At 54.3% G+C, this 18,666-nt stretch overlaps 1 protein-coding gene across 2 annotated transcripts in view; it reads left to right on the forward strand.

The window, feature by feature from the left end:
* Window positions 1–6,883, forward strand: part of MAPK1 (mitogen-activated protein kinase 1) — a 105,628-nt gene extending 98,745 nt beyond the window's left edge. Inside the window, exon 9 of one of the 2 annotated variants that reach the window (XM_051826739.2) lies at window positions 615–3,875. The gene's annotated coding sequence lies outside the window, so the exon portion shown is untranslated. Of the gene's footprint in view, window positions 1–614; window positions 3,876–6,519 lie in introns of those variants that run through there. The other variant, XM_051826740.2, reaches the window with a different exon arrangement.
* Window positions 6,884–18,666: the final 11,783 nt, after the last annotated feature.

Consider the following 18,666-nt stretch of genomic DNA (forward strand, 5'->3'; position numbering starts at 1 on the left):
CGTGTTAGCAATCAGTTCACACCAGTGGAGGTCTCAGAAGGAAAGAGTATTTGGTTTGCATTTTGAGACACCTGGTCACCCACCAGCTGTGTCAGCCAGACTCCCTCACCAGAGCCAGAGAACATAGAATGTGATTCGAAGGGTGGCCTTCGCTTCCTGTGAGGAAGGAACATCGTGAACAGACAGGCAGTGAAGCCATCACGTGCGTGGATGCCCGGTGCTTCCCCCAGCATGGTCGCCCTGTGCCCACAGCGGTCTGTTCTAAGCGGGGCTCCAGGGGCTTCTGGTGCTCAGGCTGGCGAGCCAGCAGCTTGTGTGTGGCAGAAATAGATTTCATGCAGAGTGTAACTTCTTGATCTTGGAAGTGGAGCAGCCAGGCCTTGAACTGGCGCCTGTATGGGATGCCGGCGCTGGAGACGGCGCTTTACCCACTACACTACAGTGGGCGCTGTCTGCTCCCTTGGCTGTTCCACTCCTCTAGTTTGATTTGCTGCCGGAGATGCCAAGGATGTGTTCACGCCGCGCGTTCTGCCCGGGTTTCCATTTTGTGATGCTGCTGTTGATTGCTGTGGCTCAGTCCTGACACGTCGGTTTGTCTGTTTGTGTTTTAACAGCACGAGGGCTTCAGAGGACTGGACGTGCTCAGACGTCGGTGTGCTTCTTCCCGGTTCTCGCCCCCAGTCCCGTCTGCAGCCCGTCCCGGCTTATCCACTTTGACTCCTTTGAGCCGTTCGAAGGGGCGGTTTCTGGTAGTTGTGGCTTTTATGCTTTCAGAGTTCCTCAGTCCGGAGACTCCTCCCGGCACCCCTGTGTGTGCCGCCCAGCGGTGCCCTGCGGCAGTGTGCACTTCCGGTGCACCTCCTGCTTCCCGTTGCTTTAGTCACTACCCGCTTTCTGGTTTGAAAGATGCAGTGGTTCCTCCCTGTCCTGAGCCCCTGCCTGGGCGACACCCGCTGAGCCCTGCAGCCTCCGCAGAGCCAGGCTCTCTCCAGACCGGCGCCAGTCACTGGCCTCTCACTTCACGATAGGGAAGGCTGCTACCTAGGGCACTTTAAGTCAGTGACAGCCCCGACTTTGCACTTCACCTCGGACCATAACTGTCCCCGGAGCAGGAGCTCATGGCACCGCTGGGTGTGGTGTTGGCAGCAGGCGCTCCCTGGGAGTGCTGTCCCATCTTCCCTCGCGTCACCTCCGTCACTGACACGCTTTCAGCAGCCCCACTCATTTCTCTAGGCAGAGAGGAAGTGCTGCACCCAGCGCAGCCACTCTGCAGAGTGCCCGTGGTCACTTAGACCGATCGTAGCGGCAGCACACTCACCAACCCGCGTCACACGCAGTACCTGCATGTGCAAGGCGTGCACGAAGCGATGCAAAGGTGGACGGCATTCCTGGAGAAGCGTGGCTTTGGGCAGCCGCGTCCGATCCCCAGGGGCTGGCAGAGAGGAGCACTGCGTCTTTCAATGAGAGAATGTACAGTTCTTCTTCCTTCTACAGCATGTCCGCATCTCAAGTTCATTTTTCAACCTATGCTATACAGTGTGTGATGAAGCCCTGTGCCGCCGCCGAGCGCTCGCGGACATTTCCCATACTGCAGTTAGGACCATCAGAAAACGCTAGCACTAAGTCGTGTTTGGAGCGCCCTCCGTGGCTTCCCGACCTCCTTCCGGTATCTGCTCTGCCACCGTGTGCTGTGGAGTTGACCCTGTTCTGTCCCCGTGCGGTGCCGCCTGCTGACTCCCCCACTGCTCGCTCTGGTGAGAAGTTTGCCTTGTTCAGTGATTCCTGTACCCTCGCATGACTGTTACAGCTTTCTGTGCAGAGATGACTGTCCAAGTGCCACATGCCTGTGATTGACATGAAAACTCTGTTGTTACCTCGGAGTTGTGTTCCACGGAAAATGCTACCCAGCAGATCACTTAGGGAAAGGAATTCTATTTTTAGCTTCTCATTTCTCAGCTGTCCTTTTTCTTCGTGTTTGATTTTTTTTTTTTTTTTTTTGGACAGCAGTGGGAGAATGGGTTCTATAAAGACTGCCTGCCAATATGAACAGCAATGCACTTGTAATTCATGGAAATAAATGTACAGCTCTTAACTTCATATCCATCTTAAGATTCAGTGTCGATTTCCTCTGGGTCCGCATGTCTGACGGACAGCCAGGTACATTCCTCGCGGCACACGGGAGTGCCCTCGGCCTCACTCCCCCGCCCCAGGCGACACACACACACCCCCCGCTGTAGTCTCCCCTAGATGAGTTCAAGGCCAGGTCCCTAGGGCCCTTCCTTGGCTCACAGAGCAGAAACATTCTTTCAAATGATAGGCCCCAGATTCTCTGTCGAGCCCTGAGACAGAAACCCAGCACCCCAGGGTGCTGATCCTCACACCTCCCGTGGCTGAGTCAGCCTCAGAATCACCACGTCGGCTCCTGCTCCGAGATAACTTGCTGTTCTCCCCGGGGCCCGGCAGTGAGGCAGAGGTCTCCGACTGTTAACTGGCGCTCTGCCGAGTCAGCTGCGTTCCCACAAGAGCGCCTCCAGCTTCCTGGCTCGTCTCTTTGTACTTCTTAGCGCTGTCATGAGGCTCATCTGCAGTGCCCTTCTAGACAGAAAGCAGCCTCAGCTGCGAATCTCTTGAGGGCTGGGGGCTCCTGCAGCCCCTCCTCACCACCATGAGCCCCGTGCTTGTCCCTGGTCACTCCAGATGTAACTGAGACGGTCAGAACCAAGGCGTTCACTGAGGCTGGCAGATTCGGTCGTTGAAATCCACGCTTGCCGGCAGTGCGCTCAGATCAGCTCTCAGACCAACGGCTTTTTTTTTTTTTTTTTTTTTTTTTGGTGTCTAAAATGTAAGCAAAAAATTCCTGTTGAAACATTCCAGTCCTTTCATTGAGCGTGGAGCAGAGGCCGCGGGACAGGTGGGGGAGAACTCAAGGGCGCGGCGTGGGGGGCCACCCACATTCTGCTGCCACAGGGGAATGGTAGGTGCGTCGGGCCAGGGCCGTCCCCTCAGGGTTGCCCTGCCCAAGGCCGCACGCCATGCAGAGGACACTGTCAGCTCTTCATTCGCTTCTGTTAATAGGGTTTTTAAATTGGTGACTTTTCTATAGCATGGTAGCAGTATGTTAATACACCCAGACACACGCACCACCCATGCTTCCAGTCCTCCATAACACTTTTATATTTGTAAATCAATGTTTTGGAGCAATCCCAAGTTTAAGGGAACTATTTTTGTAAATGTAGTGGTTTTGAAACTCCGCAATCCTTTTGCTTACACATTTTTAAAGCATTTGTGCTTAACCTGGCTGCGCTGGTGTGGGGAAGGGTGGGCAAGGCAGAGAGGACCTCCCCCCGATGCGGGCGACCCCCGTGCGGGCGTGCTCACTCCTCCTGTCGCCCGGCTCCACGCGACCGCGGCGGCTGGGACTCCAGGGCCAGCTCTGCCAGAGCCGCAGCGGGCTCACCCAAAGCTTGTTGCCTTTCCGTGCTGTTCCTCCGTGTAGCGCACTCGAGAGCGTTCTCAAACTGCTTTGTATCCGCTTTGTATTGTTGGTGCCTTCTTGGTATTGTACCCTGAAACTCCGCATAGGTTATTTAGTATAATGGTAAGTTAAAAAAATGTTAAAGGAAGATTTTATTAAGAATCCGAATGTCTATTCATTATATTGTTACAATATAACATTTATTTGTGGTGTTTGTGATTTGGTTAATCTGTATAAAAATTGTAAGTAGAAAGGGTTTATATTTCATCTTAATTCTTTTGATGTTGTAAACGTACTTTTTAAAAGATGGATTATTTGAATGTTTATGGCACCTGACTTGTAAAAAAAAAAACCTACAAAAAAATTAGAATCATTAAATTGTGTCCCTGTATTAGCAAAATAACAGAGCTGTGCATGTATAGTTTAATTGCAGTTTCCCCCGTGGAACTGGGAGGAGTTCTAGTCTTTGTGCTCCAGTGCGTCTCAAATCTGCACGCCCTCCTAACTCCTCTTAGCAGAGCCAGTGGCGGGCCGTGAACTGGTTCCCTGCAGCTGGGTGGGCTGTGGGGTTTTCCAGATGGTTCTTCGGGCATTTGGGGATGCATAGGGGGCGGAAGGCAGTGCCACGAGCACATCTCCCCGTCCTCCTGACCGTGAGCCCCCACAGATGTCCTGGGCTGCCCAGCGTGCGGTTCTTGTCTGTATCGGGTGTGATGCACTGACTCGCTCGCTGACAGAGCAGAGAGCACAGGCTCCAGGCCCACAGCACCTGCTCCTCGGCCGCTCCCGCTTCAGACCCGTATCAGCAGAGGGCCCCGGAGCCAAGTCCTCGGGCGCCAGCAGGTCTTCGCAGACGCTCTTGTGTCGCATCAAACGGTTCTGCAAGGTGTCCCTGAAATGTCGGAGGACTATGAGATGCCACTGGGGGAATGAGCTCCTCCGGCCCCATCTGGAAGTTTCGGGGGGGCCTCTGGAACCCTCGCCTGGGTGTTCTGACACCTGCTTTGTCCTGGAGGGAGTGGCACTGGTTTCCCTTGTGCACATCCCATAGGAGGCAGATACGTAAGTCGTTGTCATCCTGTTCAGCACGGAAGACCAAGGACCCTTTTCCCTGCTTGACTTTGGTGGGCTCCTTACCTTGGCAGGAACCCAGTGTTGCACTGCACCATCTGAGAGCACATCGACACGCCCAGGCCCCCGTGCGTCTCTGGTCCTGGGAGTTGGGTGGGACATGGGGGCACTTTGAGTCTGGCACCAAGCATGGCTGAAGACAATCATTTAAAAATATATATATTTTTCATCAAAAGGCAGGCAAAGCTTCCATCCACTGGCTCACTCCCCAAATGCCATAGCAGCCTGAGGTGGGCCAGGCTGAAGTCAGGAGCACAGAACGCCGCCCAGTCTGCCATGTCTGCTGCTGGTTCCCAGGGACACGAGCAGGAAGCTGGGTCAGAAGTGGACAGCACCAGTGTGGTGCTGTGGTAGGTGAAGCTGCTGGTTCGAGTCCCAGCATCCCCAGCTCCCTGTTAGTGCGCCTGTGGGAGACCAGGATGGAGTCACTTGGCTTCAGCCTGGCCTGGCTGATGGAAAGTACATTTTACCTCCCTCCTCTTCAAAATAAAAATGGATAAACCTTAAAAAATAAATAAATAAATAAAAATAAACGGATCCAGTACTCAAACTGAGACCTCCATGGTGAGATGCAGGCATTAGGTGCCATCTGAACTGCTGTGCCTGGGCCAGCCCCTGAAGGCATGCAGTCACTTGTGGGGCTGGGAGAAGGAAGTGGACAGAGGTGGTGCCCGTGTGCGCCTGTCCCACTGCGCGTGTCCGCTGGGGATGAGGAATGGGAACAAGAGGCTGACAGGACACGGGTTGGCCTGTGGTGTCATGCTAGGGCTTTGCTGTCATTGCCGATGGGACGTTAGCTGTGCTGGGAGGAGCCATGGTGGAAGGTGGCACTCGGGTCCCTGTCACGTCCAGATCCTCTGAAAATGCAGTGTCCTGTCTCGGCACCAAGCCCATCACGTGGGTTTCCTCTCACTCAACTTCCCTTCACTATAAAACCGTGAGCTCCTGCCATGTCTGACAGAGCCAGCGGCCGGGGCTGCACGCGGGAAATCCCTGCATCCCTGGAAGATTTACTCACTTGAGAGGCAGTGTTACAGACAGAGGAAAAGACAGATTTTTCATCCGCTGGTTCACTCCCCAAACGACCGCAATGGCTGGAGCTGGGCTCCCGGGTGGGTGCAGGGGCCCAAACACTTGGGCCATCTTCCACTGCTTTCTCAGGCCATTAGTGAGGGGTTGGGTCGCAAGTGGAGCAGCCAGGACTTGAACCTGTGTCCGTATGGAACGCCAGCACCGCAGGCGGAGGCTTTACCTGCTGTGCCACAGCACCAGCCCCAGGGGTCTGGGTTTAAAAGCCAAGTGCTGAGGGCAGTAGTGCAGGCAAGGTTTTACCTCTGAGGGGATTTCAAGGACAGCAGTGCTGTGGACCCACACGGGACCTAGGTGGGCACCTCTGATGACCAGAGTCCAGACAGATGCCTTCCTGTTAACTCTTCCACAATGGAGAGAATTGTAACATCCTGCATTTGCACACTGGGCCTAGGTAGGCATGCTGTCCCCCCGTGCTGGTGGGGACACCGGACCCTGTGGTGGCGTGGAGGTGGCAGCCTGTGCAGTGCTGGGCTGGGTGCCCCAGGCAGGAAATCTGTGACCGTGTGACCTCTGTGGACAAACACGTTCGAGGAGACTTCAGGGAGTTAAAATGGACGGTGTGAGGAACACCCCTGGCTGGGTGGGAGGAGCAGAGTGAGTCACACCCCCTCTTCTGCTTGGTGAGAGCAGAAGGCACCTGGAGGTCACTGTGGGAGTGGACGGTGCACAACGGCCTCGGGCACGCGGGGCACCAGAGTTACGTGGGTACCCAGTGGCCCCGCACCATGCCCCCTTTTTCCCTGCCCACAATCCCAGAGACTGCTTTCACTTCTTTTTTCCAAGATGCCACTGTGTTTTTTGTTTTTTTGTTTTTTTTTTAGGACACTGAAGCGTCCCCGTTCCGTGGACCAGAGAAGACAGTGTCTCCAAGATAGCACCAACTGCTCAAGGAGGAGGAAGAGGGGACATGGGAGGGAGACTCGGGCGCCAGGAAGCCCAGTTTTTTGGTTTTTGTTTTTGTTTTTTGTTTTTTTAAAGATGTATCCCATTTATTTGAAAGGGTTACAGAGAGAGGTAGAGACACAGAGGTCTTCCATCTGCTGGTTCACTCCCCAGGTGGCTGCAACAGCTTCAGCTGGGCTGATCTGAAGCCAGGAGCTTCTTCTGGGTCTCCCCTCTCCCTTCTCTCCCCTCTCTCCCCTCTCTCAATCTGCCTTTCAAATAAATAAATCTTTCTTTATTCTTTTTTTTTTTTTCGACAGGCAGAGTTAGCGAGAGAGAGAGAGAGAGAAAGGTCTTCCTTTCTGTTGGTTCAACCCCCAAATGGCTGCTACCGCCGGCTGCACCAATCCAAAGCCAGGAGCCAGGTGCTTCTCCTGGCCTCCCATGGTGGGGTGTAGGGCCCAAGGACTTGGGCCATCCTCCACTGCACCCCCGGACCACAGCAAAGAGCTGGAGTGGAAGAGGAGCAACCGGGACTAGAACCCGGGGTGCTGGTGCCACATGCGGAGGATTAGCCTAGTGAGCCGCGGCACCGGCCAACAAATAAATCTTAAAGAAAGGATCGTCCATCCCTCATTTTACTCCCCAGATATCAACAACAGCCAGAGCTGGGCCATGCTGCAGGCAGGAGCCAGAAACTCAATACAGGCCTGCCACAGGTGTCTGGGTTCAAGTCCTGGCTCTGCTCCCAGTTCCAGCTTCCTGCTAATATACGTCCTGGGAGGCAGTAGGTGATGGGTCAAGTGTCTGGGTCTCTGCCATCCACATGGGAGACATGGACAGAGTCCCAAGCTCCTGGCTTCAGCCTGGCTCAGACCTGGTTGTTTCGGCCATTTTGGGGAGTGAATGCAAGATCTCTTTACCTTATTTTATTTTGCTTAAGATTGATTTATTTGGGGCCAGCAGTATGGCGTAGCAGATAAAGCTGCTGTCTGCAGTGCCAGCATCCCATATGGGCACTGCTGGTTCTAGTCCCAGCTGCTCCTCTTCCAATCCAACTCTGCTGATGGCCTGGGAAAGCAGTGGAAGGTGGCCTAAGCATCTGGGCCCTTGCACTCATGTGGGAGACCCGGGAGAAGCTCCTGGCTTCATATTGGCCCAGCTCCAGCCTTTGCAGCCATTTGGGGAGTGAACCAGCAGATGGAAGACATTTCGCTCTGTCCATAATTCTACCTCTCAAAATCTTAAGAAAAAAAATGATTTGAAAGGCAGAGGTATAGAGAGGGAGGGAGAAAGATTTATCTCCCATTCCTCAAATGGCCACAACAACCAGTGCTGAGCCAGACTGAAGCCAAGAGTCGGGAATCCATCCGAGTCACCCCCATGAGTGGCAGGGTCCCAAGCCCTGGGGCCATCCTCTGCTGCTTTCCTGGGTGCACTAACAGGGAGCTGGATCAGAAGCGGAGCAGCTGAGACTTAACCCACTGTATCACAACTACACCAACCCCAATCTCTTTACCTTTTAAATTAAATAATCAATTTTTAAAGGACATGATGAATTTTTTTTTTTAAGATTTCTTAATTTAGTTGAGAGGTAGAGCCACAGAGACAGAAGGATCATCCATTTGCTGGTTCACTCCCCAAATGGCCACAATGGCCAGAGATAGGCCAGCTGGGAGCTTCATCCAGGTCTCCCATGCAGGTGCAGGGGCCCAAGCACTTGGGCCATCTTCCACTGCTTTCCCAGGAGTGTTAGCAGGGACCTGGATGGGAAGTGGAGCAGCCGGGACTTGAACCTGCGCCCATATGGGATGCCAGGGCTGCAGGCGGCAGCTTTCCCAACTATACCACAACGCCGGCCCCAGAGCACCTCATACAAAGGGCATCTCACAAAGTGGGGACAAAGGGGCCCAGCCGCCATGTCAGGCAGTGACACAAAGCACGGTTTCGTGACATCAGAAGGGGACAGCGTGCCCTCCCTAACAAGGACTGGGGATGGAGTGAGCCCGCACTGTCACCGAGGGCCTGGATTCTGCACGCCCCCTCCTGGGGCCATCAGCCCAGACCCAGCATCAGGCTTCTCCGTGAAGAGGAGAGAGGGCCTGGAGTATGAGTGGACCGGGAAAACCAGAAGGTTCCGCCAGAACCAGTCAGACCCAAGGCCTGCCGCAGGGGCCAGGCCAGGGGTGCTGGGGACTCCCTGGGAGGCACCAAGAGGTTTGATGCTTTGTATCTCCTGGGTAACCACAGAAAACGGGGCAGTGGCCATTTACCTGCTGGTGCAGATCAGAGAGCCTGGCTTTGATTCCCAGCTCTGGCTCCTGACTCCAGCTTCCTGCCCGCGCAGACCCAGGGCGGCAGCAGTGATGGCTCCAGGAATCAGGGTCCTTCCACCCACGTGGGAGACCTGGATTGAGCCACCAGCGGCTTACCCCCGCTGTGCCAGGACAGGGCCCTGACCTGCTCCAGCTGTGTGACTTGCGGTGTTGTCACAGTTAACAGGCCTTTACCTCTCTCTCTAACTCTGTCTTTCAAATAAATAAAATAAATCTTAAAAAGAGGGCCGGCGCCATGGCTCACTTGATTAATCCTCCGCCTACGGCACCGGCATCCCATATGGGCACCGGATTCTGTCACAGTTGCTCCTCTTCCAGTCCAGCTCTCAGCTGTGGCCCGGGAGGGCAGTGGAGGATGGCCCAAGTGCTTGGGCCCCTGCACCCGCATGGGAGACCAGGCTCCTGGCTTTGGATCAGCGCAGCGCCGGCTGTAGCGGCCATTTGGGGAGTGAACCAATGGAAGGAAGACCTTTCTCTCTGTCTCTCTCACTGTTTATAACTCTACCTGTCAAATAAATTTAAAAAGAAAAAGAGACCCACATCATTGCACCTTTGAAAGTCAGAGTTACACAGAGAGAGAAGGAGAGGCAGAGAGGGAGAGGTCTTTCATTCACTGGTTCACTCCCCAATTGGCCACAACAGCCAGAGCTGTGCCAATCCAAAGCCAGGAGCCAGGAGCTTCTTCCGGGTTTCCACATGGGTCCAGGGGCCCAAGGACTTGAGCCATCTTCTACTACTTTCCCTGGCCGTAACAGAGAGCTGAATCCGAAGTGGAGCAGCCAGGTCTCGAACCGGCGCCCATATGGGATGCCGGCACTGCAGGCGGCGGCTTTACCCGCTATACCACAGCACCGGCCCCATCCTTTCTTTCTGTATCACTGAGTGATATTCCATTGTGTGGATATGCCACAATTTATCTACTCCTCCACTGATGCACACCCCAGTTGCTTCCAGTTTGGGGCAGTTATGAATAAAACCATGAAAAATACCCAAATTCACTTCAGAACACAAATGCACAGGCTCAGATATTTTGAGGGGAAAATTTTTTTTCAATGATGATGTCTTCTAAAACATAGAAACAAATGGAGCACATAACTCATTCTGTGAGGCCAGCGTCCCCCTAACAGCAAAACCAGAGAAAGACATGATGAAGAAGGAGATCTATACTGCAGTGTTCTTTCATGAACGCAGATACAGCAATGCTTAAGGCCCCGGGCATGGACACTCGGAAAATAAAATCAACTCAGGGGAGCAGGCATGAGGCACAGCTGTTACGTCGGTGCTTTGGACACCTGTATCCCTTATCAGAGTGCCTGGGGTGAGTCCTGGATACTCCACTTCCAACCTAGCTTCCGGCTCCGGTGCACTGTGGGAGGCAGCGGGTGATGGCTCAAGTGCTCAGGTCCCTGCCACCACATGGGCGTTCCAGATGGAGTTCCAGGCTCTTGGCTTTAGCCACAGCCCAGCCCTGGCTCCTGGGGGCATTTTGGGGGTGAACCAATGGATGGAAGAACTCTTTCTCTCTCCCCAAATCTCTGTTACCTTATGCCCCTCTCCTCCCCTCTTCCCCTCACCCTCTCTCCCTCTCTCTCTCTCTCTCTTCTCTCTTCCCCTCTCCCTCCTCCCTCTCTCCCTCTCCCTCTCCCGATAATCTGCAGATGGAGAGACACTGTGTTTAGCCTAGCCTGACACCCATCCATCATCCCATCATCAGAACTCAGCATAACAGAGTAGACAGGAACATTTGCTGTCAGTATCAGACTTCACGGTAAGAGACCAGAATCTGCCGTGAAGACGGTATCCCTTCCTCTACTCTTAGTAAACATGGAGTTGAACCAGGAAAAAATAAGTTTCTGTTAGAGAAACAAAAACTGGGGGAATCTATCGCTAGCAGATCTGCTTTGTGACAAATAGCTCTCGCACACTCACAGGGAGGGAAAAGGACACAGGTCAGAAACTCAGAACTACACAGTTTGAAAGGCAGAGCAACAGAGAGAGGGAGAGAGAGCTTCCAACCACAGGGTCATCCAGAAATCCATCCAGGAGGTCATTGATTGGGAAGAAAGAGTTGCAGATAGAGAGAGGGAGGTGGGGAAGGGGAGGGTCTTCCATCTGCTGGTTCACTCCCCAAATGGCCACAGTAGCCGGAGATGGGCTAATATGGATCCAGGTGCTTCTTCTGGGTCTCCCACGCAGGTGCAGGGGCCCAAGCACTTGAGCCATCTTCTGCTTTCCCAGGCCACAGCAGAGAGCTGGATCAGAAGAGGAGCAGCCGGGACACAAACCAGCACCCATATGGGATGCCGGCGCTGCAGGTGATGACTTAGCCTACTACGCCACAGCGCCTGCCCCTTCTTCTTATTGTTGGGACAGGAGAAATGGCTTCTAAGCTCTTTCTTGACATGTCAGAGCTGAAACTGGAAGTCACAGCCCCTATTTACATCTGTTTCCCAGTGCGTGATACTGACAGACACATCTAGAAGGTCAGAGTGCTTGCCCAGTGAGTGGTTACAGAAAACCATGAACTTCAGGCTCTTCTGCAAACTGGCGGACTGGAGATAACATGAATATCTTGTGTCTGAATTTCAGGCGTGCTTGGACCACAATACAGAGGCTCATACGTGCCATGAGCACCCAATTATGAAAGTCTTTTCTGGGATCGGCACTGTGGCGTAGTGAGTAAAGCCACTGCCTGCAGTGCTGGCATCCCATATGGGCGCTGGTTCAAGACCCAGCTGTTCCTCTTCCGATCCAGCTCTCTGCTGTGGCCTGGGAAAGCAGTGGAAGATGGTCCAAGTGCTGGGGTCCCTGCACCCACATGGGAGACCCGGAAGAAGCTCCTGGCTCCTGACTTTGGATCAGCGCAGCTCCGGCCATTGCTGGCCATCTGGGGAGTGAGCCAGTAGACGGGAGACCTCTCTCTCTCTCTCTCTCTCTCTCTCTCTCTGCCTCTGCCTCTGCCTGTCTGTAAATCTGCCTTTCAAATAAATAAGTAAATCTTTTGGTCGGCGCCGCGGCTTACTAGGCTAATCCTCCACCTTGCGGCGCCGGCACACTGGGTTCTAGTCCCGGTCGGGGCACCGGATTCTGTCCCAGTTGCCCCTCTTCCAGGCCAGCTCTCTGCTGTGGCCAGGGAGTGCAGTGGAGGATGGCCTGAGTACTTGGGCCCTGCACCCCATGGGAGACCAGGATAAGTACCCGGCTCCTGCCATCAGATCAGCGCGGTGCGCAGGCCACAGCGCGCCGACCACAGCGGCCATTGGAGGGTGAACCAACGGCAAAGGAAGACCTTTCTCTCTGTCTCTCTCTCTCACTGTCCACTCTGCCTGTCCAAAAATAAAATAAAAATAAAAAAAAATAAGTAAATCTTTTAAAGAGAAAAAAAAGTAGTTTCCAAAGCATATAAAGAATCACAAAGGGGCTTGCACTTTTATGGGCACCTGTTGGAGTCCTGGCTGCTCCACTTCCGGTCCAGCTCCCTGTGCCTAGGAAAACAGCGGAGGATGGCCCACACCCCCTCTCCAGCTCCTCATTCCAGCTTCCTGCTCCCACAGGCCCCAGGAGGCAGCAGGTGATGTCCCAGACAGGGTGGATCCTTGCCATCCACACTGGAGACTCGGATTGGGTTCCCAGCTTCAGGCCAGCACAGTCACATTTGAAGAGTGAACCAATGAAAGATAGCTCTCTAGCATGCATGCCATTTCTCTGTCTCTTAAATAAAGTAATAATAATAATTCCATTACTAAAATTTGAAAAAAAAAAAAGGGAAGAAAGAAAAGGTAGAGTTACAAAGGGAGAGAGAGATCGTCCATCTGCTGGTTCATTCCCTGAATGGCCACAATGGCGAGGTTGGACCAGGCGGAAGTCAGGAGCCTGGGTCTTGTACGTGAGTGGAAGGTGGCCAAGCACTTAGGTCATTTTTGCTGCTTTCCCAGGTAGATTAGCAGGGAGCTGGATTAGAAATGGAGCAGCCAGGACTCGAACTGGCATTCATATGGGATGCCAGTGTCACAGGCAGCGGGGTAACCCATTGCTACCCCATGCCAGACACCACCCCTTTCCCCCCACCTTTTTTTTTTTTTTAACTCTTGATAGTGATTCAAGAGCTAACAGCCACATATACAAAGATATTTATATCAGCCTTATTTGCAGTCAGAAAAAGAAGATAAGTAGCCTAAGGAGCCCACTGTTAAGGAATGTTCCAGCAAACTTGGCAAGTGCCTGGGACAGTCATGGGTCCTCGGTGTCTCTCCCCCACTCCCTGGTGCTTCATCCTCCCTGCTCTGCAAATCCTGGGCACGCAAGTGAGTCAGGCATCTTTCTGTCCACTCTTAAGCTGTACTGTCCCTCCTCTTGTCCTACCTGTCAGGAAGTTTCTGGAAAACTACCCCCCCCACCATGTGGCTTGCTCACACAGAGCTGTCTGCCACCGACTTCAGGCTCTGGTCCACCCAAAAGCCTGCTGTGTGATGTGGGCTATAGACTGGCAATCCTGGCCACCACCTGGTTCCAGACCCGTGTTGTGTGGGGGAGGGGCCCCAGGGCAGCTGTTACCAAATGGTACCAGGTTTCAATGTTGCAAGATGAGAGGGGTCTTAGAGATGTCCAACAAAGTGAACATGGCCACAAAAGTCCGGGTCTCCCACATGGGTGCAGCAGCCCAAGCACTTGGGCCATCTTCTACTGCTTTTCCCAGGCACCTTAGCAGGAAGCTGGGTCAGAAATGGAATAGCCAAAACTCGAACCAGTGCTGCAATGTGGAATGCAGCAAACCACTTCAAAATGGGTAAGATGGTAAATGTTGTTACTTGTATTTTAGTACAAATCAAAGCACAAATTTGGAGTCTCAGCTCCTGTCCCAGGCCTGCCATATCACTGTCCCCATTTTCACAGGATCCCTGAGGGAGTTGGGTGTTTTAAGAAGCCCTGTGCATTGGGTGTGTGGCCACGCTTAAAATATAAATTCTCATCAACAGTGGACGACTTCTAATTAAAACACATACTGTGTTTTTCCCCCTCGCCGTGGGAGGCAGGTCCTCATCCTCTCCTCTGCACAGAAAGTAGAGAGAGCAGGTGGCAGCTGGCCGACGTCGCCGGGGACAGCATGTTGCCATGGCGACTGCTGCCATCATTAACTTCACTGCGGCTCTGCTCCTTACATAGTTCTGTCCTCAGTCCTCGAGCCGGAATTTTTTTTAATTTGGAAAGAACATAAGATGGCTTGCATGGTTGCTATGACAACAGCACCTGCCTCCTCTCCAAAGGGTTTTGAATATCATCAAAGCAACTGTGAGGAAGTCAGAGAGCTTCTGAACTGGAAGAGTTGTCCAGTGCCCTCATCCCAGCCCCCTGACTTGCCCAGGAGACTGCTGGGGGCCCACGGTGTCACATTCCCTGTCCTGTCTGTGCCACCTGTGTGGCTGTTCCATGCTGGCCCATCCCAGGGTCCCGGGCAGCATTTGAGGGTAAAAAGCAGACTGGAGACCCTTGGGAGAATTCTCCCAGGTGTCTTCCTGCCACCAAAACCCATGTACAAAGGTACTTCAAAAAGTTCATGGAAGGGGCCGGTGCTGTGGTGTAGCAGGTAAAGCCACCGCCTGCTGCACCTGCATCATATATGGACACTGATTCGAGTCCCGGCTGCTCCACCACCGATCCAGCTCTCTGCTATGGCCTGGGAAAGCAGTAGCAGTAGAGGATGGCCCAAGTGCTTGGGCCCCTGCACCTGCTTGGGAGACCCAGAAGAAGCTCTTGGCTCCTGGCTTTGGATCGGACCAGCTCCGGCCATTGTGGCCATTGCGGAGTGAACCAGTGAGTAAAAGAGCTCTTGCTCTCTCTCTCTCCCCCTGCCTCTACCTCTCAAATAAATAAATCTCTTTTTGTTGAAGTTACTAAATTGTAATTTAAAAATACATAATAAGTAAAAAATATTTATTTAAGAAATTTTCGGACCGGTGCCACAGCTCACTAGGCTAATCCTCCGCCTTGCGGCGCCGGCACACCGGGTTCTAGTCCCAGTCGGGGCACCGGATTCTGTCCTGGTTGCCCCTCTTCCAGGCCAGCTCTCTGCTGTGGCCCGGGAGTGCAGTGGAGGATGGCCCAAGTGCTTGGGCCCTGCACCCCATGGGAGACCAGGAGAAGCACCTGGCTCCTGCCATCGGATCAGCGCGGTGCGTCAGCCCAGGTGAGTCTCACAGGCTGGTGACACCCTTGTGTGTGTCCTCCCATGTCCATGCTGGCCCAGGTGTCTCAGGGGAAGGATGCTGGATGCCCCACCTTTGCAGATTTCCTGGACTCAGCCCCATGGGTTGCTTTTCATCCGTATCCTCTCCCAGTGATGAGCTGTAACCATGGTGAAATCACTTCCAGCAAGTCCTTCCAGGAAACTGTCGCACAGAACCATGGCCTCGGAGACCTGCACGCTGGCAGCTGTTGTAGAGGGAGCGAAGGCTTCTACATGGATGTTCTTGATAAACTTTGCAGCTGGGCAGGTACAGGGGGTCTGGAGAACTCAGCTTCCCTGGAGGGTGGTCTGCCCGCTGCGGTGCATCTCCGAGGGGCACCACGATCACAGTGCTACGCTGGGATGTGGTGTGAGGAAGAGGTTCAGGGACGGAGAGAGCAGGAGGGAAGAGACATCCCCCAGGTGCCTGCACAGGCACTTCAGGGTTGGAATGCCCAGGAGAGTGAGCCTTCCAGAGTGGACTGCTGGGGGCGCAGGGTTGTGGACAGGCACCTTGTCAGTTCACTTAGGGGGTCATGCCCAGGGTTTGTGAATAACCCAGGTCTCCCACGTGGGTGCAGGGGCCCAAGGACTTGGACCATCTTCTGCTGATTTCCAAGTGCATCAGCAGGAAGCTGGATTGGAAGTGGAGCAGCCAGAACTCTAACCAGTGCCAATGTGGGATGCCGGCACTGAAGGTAGTGGCGTAACCCATTATGCTACAAGGCTAGCCCCTTGTTTTAAAGTCTTGGAGTACATTATTCAGTGGTGTAAAATCCATTCCTATTGTTATACCACCACCCGCACTATTCCCAAAATCCTTCATCACCCAGAAACACTGTGCACATTAAATGTTTTGGGCAACATGGATTGTGGATAAACAGTCTTTAAGGCCAAGAAGTACACAAAAAGATGCTGAATGTTACCGACCCCCAGGGAAATGCACATCAAAGGCACAAGGAGATACCATGTCCTACCCATGAAGAAACTAAAAATGAGTGTGGATGAGCACATGGAGAAATTGGAACCCTTACACCTTGTTAGTGGGAATAGAAAATGGCGCAGCAGGTTTGGAGCAGTGCAGGATTGCCCCGTGAGCCAGCAAACCCACTTCTGGCTATGTAGCCAAAAGAATGGAAAGTGCTATCTCAGGGCCAGCATTGTGGTGCAGTGGGTTAAGCCAGCACTCACACTGCCAGCAGCCTGTATCACAGCACAGGTTCGAGTCCTGGCTGCTCTGCTTCTGATCCAGCTCCCTGCTAATGCGCCTGGGGAAGGCAGTGGGAGATGGCAGAGGACTTGGGCCCCTGTACCCACGTGGGAGACCCAGAAGAAACTCCTGGATTCTGGCTTTGGATTGGCCCAGCTCCAGCTGTTGCAGCCATTTGGGGAGTGAACCAGAGGATGGGAGACCTTTCTCTGTCTCTTACTGTCTCTATAACTCTACCTCTAAATAAATAAATAAAATCTTAAAAAAAAGAATATCTGGGTTCATGTCCCCCCTGGCTCCCGATCCAGCTTCCTGTTAAAGCACTCCCTGGGAGGTAGCAGATGATGGCTGAAGTACTTGGGTCTCTGCCACCCACAGGGTAGACCTGGATGGAGTTACCCTCTCCCAGCTTTGTCCTGGACAAACCTCAGCTTTTTGTAGGCATCTGGAGGCATGAACCAGCAGGTGCAAGCATGCTCCCTGGGGCACGCGCTCTCTTTCTCTCTGCCTCTCAAATAACAACAGTAATACAAAGTAGGGAAGAACTCCTCATCTGTAGAACTGAAATTTTGTGCCCAGGAAACAGTAACCCCACCCTCAATCCCCACCCCCCTTATCCCACCCCCCACCCCCTCTCCTCCAAGCCATTAATTGAATTCCCACAAGTGCCCAGTTGCTGGGGTTGGGCCAAGCACTGAAGCTGGGAGAAAGGAACTTGGGCAGGTCTTCCCACAAGTACTCAATCCATTACCAGGTGCGATCAGCAAGAGGCTGGAATCCAGAGCAGAGCTGGCACTCAGGTGTCAGATGGGAGCCTCCCAGGTGGTGTCTCACCCACTGTGCCAAACACCCAACCCCCTCATGATTCACTTAATTCGAAAGGCAGAAAGGTCTTCCATCTGCCTGCAACATCAGGTCCTGAGCCAGCCCGAAGGCAGGAGCGCCAGCTCCATCCGAGTCTCCCACATGAGTGGCAGGAATCCAAGCACTGGAGCCCCCAGCGGCAGCCTCCCAGGGTGCGCATTAGCAGGAAGCAGGATGGGAAGTGGAGGAGCTGGGACTCGAACCTGGGCACTCAGATTTGGGACGTGGGCATCCCAAGTGGAGCCTGCAGGTGCTGTGCCCAGTGCCCAACACCTCATGACCATTTCCAGGCACATTTCTCAGACGATGCCAGTTCTCCTCACTGTCAGCCCAGGTCTCCGTCTTCTTGTCCTGGTGGTAACCCCAACACCAACCCCTTGGCTGACCACAGCACCAGCTCTCTGCCAATTAATGCACCTGGGAAAGCAGCACAAGATGGCCCAAAGTGCTTGGGCCCCTGCACCCACATGGGAGACCCAGAAGAAGCTCCTGGCTCCTGGCTTCAGTGTGGCCCAGCACCGGCCATTGCAGCCATTGGAGAGTGAACCAGTGGATGGGAGACCTTTCTCTCCACCCCCTCTCTTTCAAAAAACAACCTTTGACTTACCCTGATTTCATCAGTATAGATTGTACACACATACGGAAATGTTGCACCATACACTCCATGAGTAACGGACAATTATTACTCATCGAAAAATTTCTTTAATGCTTAAGGAGGGAGAAATGGCTAAGTCATCTGATCTGGTCACCACACGCTGCGCTCGTGCACCCCACAAATCGGCACAGTGGAGAACCAAAAACCAACGTGGAGAGAGGGTGTGGGCCCCGCCAAATAACACAGTGACAGCGGAGGAGTGCGGGCCACGAGGCCTGGGCGGAGGCTGCCCTAAGGCTGCGGGGCCTTTGCGGGGGTAGTCCCGCCCGGTTTGTGGTCCCCGAAGAGCGCCAGGGCTCAGATGCACACCCAGAGTAGCTACGGCGCTCAGGGAGGGCGGTCGGGGTCAGAGTGCGCCCAGGATCCCCCGACCCTTGGGGACCTGGCTAGGCGGAGTGCCGCCGGCGCACGAGCGGCCACCTGACAGGTCGGACCCACGCCTCCGGCCCGTCCGCCCGCGCCCGCGCACGCGCAAGCCTGGGAGCGGTGCTCTCCGCCGAGCCCGGGCCCTCGGCTGGGCGGGGCCCAGAGCCCCGCCCCCTCGAGGCCCCGCCCCTGCGGCCCTCCACCCTCACAGGCTGGCTCCGAGGCCGCGCCCAGCGCCCCAGCCAATGGGAGAGCGGCGCGCCCCTCCGCACGTGCCGCCCCGCCCCGCCGGGTGCGTGCGGGCCGAGCCCTGCCGTCGCGGAGCGCGCGGGGCGGGGGCGCGCGGGCGGGGCAGGGGGCGGGGCGGCGGCGGCGCGGCGAGCTGATTGGCCGGCGCCGCGTTCCGAGGCCGTTAACGGCGGCGGGGCCGGG

Source organism: Oryctolagus cuniculus, chromosome 21, assembly GCF_964237555.1.
Source record: "Oryctolagus cuniculus chromosome 21, mOryCun1.1, whole genome shotgun sequence".
NCBI classification, from domain to species: Eukaryota; Metazoa; Chordata; class Mammalia; order Lagomorpha; family Leporidae; genus Oryctolagus; species Oryctolagus cuniculus.